This window comes from Pyxicephalus adspersus, chromosome 4 (assembly GCF_032062135.1).
Source record: "Pyxicephalus adspersus chromosome 4, UCB_Pads_2.0, whole genome shotgun sequence".
In the NCBI taxonomy this organism is placed as follows: Eukaryota; Metazoa; Chordata; class Amphibia; order Anura; family Pyxicephalidae; genus Pyxicephalus; species Pyxicephalus adspersus.
In genome coordinates, this window is record NC_092861.1 from 34,350,157 (window position 1) to 34,354,389 (window position 4,233).

Below are 4,233 nucleotides of genomic sequence, written 5' to 3' on the forward strand. Positions count from 1 at the left end.
AGGCGTATCGATATCCAAGTCTACCATAAAGAGAAGACTACATGAAAGTAAATACAGAGGGTGCAATGCAAGGTGCAAGACACTCATAAGCCTCAAGAATAGAAAGGCTAGATTGGACTTTGCTCAAAAACATCTAAAAAAAGCCAGCACAGTTCTGGGAAAACATTCTCTGGACCGATGAAACCAAGATCAACCTTTAGCAGAATGATGGCAAGAAAAAAGTATGGAGAAGGCTTGGAACAGCTCATGATCCAAAGCACATCATCTGTAAAACATGGCAGAGGCAGTGTGATAGCTTGGGCGTGCATGGCTGCCATGGCACTTGGACACTAGTGTATATCCATGATGTGACACAGGACAGAAGCAGCCGAATGAAGCGTTTCATAATACAGATGGACAATGACCCAAAACATACAGCCAAAGCAACCCTGGAGTTTAAAAAAGCAAAGAAGTGGAAAATTCTTGAATGGCCAAGTCAGTCACCTGATCTGAACCCAACTGAGCATGCATTTCACTTGTTGAAGACTAAACTTCGGACAGAAAGACCCACAAACAAACAGCAACTGAAAGCTGCTGCAGTAAAGGCCTGGCAGAGCATTAAAAAGGAGGAAACCCAGCATCTGGTGATGTCCATGAGTTCAAGACTACAGGCTGTCATTACCAGCAAGGCGTTTTCAACCAAGTATTAGAAATGAACATTTTATTTTCAGCTTTTGAATTTGTCCAATTACTTTTGAGCCCCTGAAATGAAGTGATTGTGTTATAAAAATGCTTTAGTTCCTCACATTTTTTGCAATCTTTTTGTTCAACCCACTGAATTAAAGCCGAAAGTCTGCAGTTAAACTGCATCTGAGTTGTTTCATTTAAAATTAATTGTGGTAATGTACAGCACTAAAATTGGAAAAAAGTTGTCCCTGTCCAAATATTTATGGACCTAACTGTAAATAATAACTTACCTTGAAAGCCATTTCCATCTTTAGGGTGGCTACATTTCTTTGAAGGGTCCCCTGGAGCCATCCCCCTACATGTATACTTCTGCCTGGAACAGGGTACATATGTGCTTTTGTAATGGCACTAGGGATGAGGAACCATATAGCTACCCTTCATGATGTGCATACTGTATAGAGCAGGGATGCCCTCACTTTTTTGGCTTGCAAGCTACTTTTAAAATGACCAAGTCAAATTGATCTACCAACAAATAAAATGCTAAACTTATATTTTTTTTTTAGTATATATACCGAGTATACTTTATATTTTAATATTATATATTGTTTACTTTGCATAAAAGCATGAACATGTATGGCACAATACAATTCTGTACATTTTTGGCTGTTACCTGATTTCGATGAAGTCTTAAACTGAATGGAACCAGCCAAAGTTGCATAGTCCGGAGAGTAGTTGCTGGAAGCCAGGCTCAAACAGACTTGGGTGGGCACCTCTGGTATAGGGTGTTAAATATTTTATCCTCCTTTTCTGTTCAAGTTACAAGACCAATATATACATTTTTGGTGTAAAGACACCTTGCTATACTTTTAAGTATACAAAAATAATTGAGAGTATGGGCCTGATTTGCCAAAGCTCTCCAAGACTGAAGAAGATAGACTATCATGGGAAAGTCTGGGTGATCCAGCAAATCTTGGATGGATCCAGTCCAGGACTGCAAACATTTGCCAAATAATAGAAAATGATTTAAGAAATGAATTCCAGGTTTGCTGGATCATGCAGGGTAACCCATGCTAGTCTATCTTCTCCATTCTTGGAGAGCTTTAATAAATCAGTCTCTATATCTGCGTGGAACTGTAGCAGTCAGAACTACAGGGCGAGTTCATTGTTGGTTTAAATATTGGCAGTGTCAAATGTCAAACCCAAAATGAAATAATATAGCTTCATTAGATTATTATTATTTAATGGGATTTATATCCCGCCAACATATTACACAGCGCTGTAAATTTATTAGGGGTTGTAAATGACAGACAGATACAGACAGTGACACAGGAGGAGGAGAGGACCCTGCCCCAAAGAGCTTACAATCTAAGAGGTGGGGAAACAGCATACAATAAGGGAGGGGAAGATTGTGAGCCCCTTTTGAGACTAATGACATGACTATGGATTTTGTACTGTGCTGCGTAATATGTCCGTGCTAAATAAATACTGGCTAATAATAATAATATTAGCTACATGTTTGTTTATTGTGATCTGGTTATATGGGTCAGACCTGTACATGAATGTCTATGCAGGATCCATCGTACTTTAACAGCAGCACCAAGTGACCCCTGCAGACCAGATAAAGCACTGCAAGGCTTGCATAAAATGTATGTAAACCCCAACAATAAACTTCTCCTTGGTCTGCTAAATGTGCCATTGAAAATGATTTGTTTTATGTAATTGCTAAGTGCAAAAAATACATTTTAGAAGTTCAGAGATGTCCTGTGTCTTTTACATGCTTCTGTTTAATCTCAAGGAGTCTAATTAGCTCTTTTACTTCCTATCTTGGAAATACAGAATGCTTAATGTCTTTGTGGAGATGAAAAATGGCAAAGAACTGGTTAGAGTTGAGACCACTCAGTGTACAAAGACGCTTTGTGTTGTCAGACCAAAATAGGACCAGGAGCAGAGTGCATTTCTGGTAGATAAATGGGTATTAGGGTCATTAAAGAGGAAAATGTGTTTACCACAGATATATATATTGATTATATTTTTGTTCTACTTTGGCATACACTTTAATGTTATCATTGTGGGTTGTTTGTTCAGAGTTCACACAGATATTATTTATTATCAGACTTTTGTCAAGTTACTATAAAGTGTATCTAAGGGCCTGTGTTAATTGGATTTTATCTTTGCTTCAAGTAGTTTTTACATCCCCATACAAGAGATGTAGCTGAACTATAAGCACAAAACTTGTCAACTCCGGCCCTAAAGTTCATTAGAAAAAATTCTATTGCCAGAATCCACAGGAAAATCTTACAAAATCTGGGGTGCTGATAGTTAATTCAAAAGCCAAAGCTGCAATGTCTATTTCACAGTAGCAAAGGATAGTATTTATTTTTATAAGGGTCAGTGTCATGTGCGTTTGTTTACTAAGAAACATTATTATTCCTTTTTTTTTTAAAAGCACCAACCTATTCCATAACAAGGTACAATATATAGAGAATAAGTATAATAAAGAAGAACGCCAGAAGATACATCACCCATCCCTTTCTTCAATAATCACCTGCATGTATTTTTCAAAGTGGGGCTTTAGTTCCACTTTAAGTGAAAATCACTGAGAGATTTGTGGGCACTTTGGGAAGTTTAAACTTGGTCAGTAAAACAGGAGAGAGGATTTAGAAAGCATGTGAGGAATGTTTTTTTTATAGTGGCTTCTCTGCGTGTCATGCTACTGATCTGCAGCTTTATAAAGTGTTACATTTTGAACTTGTGTTGTACCCAATGTTTCTGAAATGCCATTTTAAATGAGGCCAGATTACTGTTTAATATATTGCTGCCAACTTACATAGTAAATTTTGGTATAACCCATATTACAAACAATCCATATTAATCAATGACAACTTTTCATATACCATGTTGCTGAGGTTCCATGTTATATAGCCCTATATTGTCATACTGTGTTAGTAAGGCATCATGTTATACAGTGCATAACTTCTACATAACTCCATACACCCAGATGGTTTTATAGAGCAGTGTGTTGATATATTGCTTATCAATTGATATTTAAGTATTGTGCCAGTTTCTATAGACTCTTCCACAGGTATATACTGTGTACGATTACATCTGCATGGGCAGTGGGAAAGCTGAGAATCCAAGTGTTTAGAAATTCAAACTTTACAGTTAAAAATGGGCACATTTGCACTGAAGTTAAGCCTCCTCTGTGAGACTACCACACTACATCAGTTTACAACTCCAACCCAAAATAATGATTCACCATGTACCTCCACTCTAATTGTATAGCAGCTCATCTTAAATACAGTTAGGTCCATAAATAATTAGACGGAGACAACTTTTTTGGTTCTGTACATTACCACAATTAATTTTAAATGAAACAACAAAAATCTATATATTTAAAAAAAATATTAAAAAAAAAAATTTAATTTAAAAAAAGAAACAAAAAAATATATATTGTACTTATAGTATTATACATACTGTAAAATAAATGTTCTTGAAAACAATGTACTGCTTTTACACATAAAAATCCAATGTATTGCATTCAATACAGTTGTTTTGTATTGAATGCAA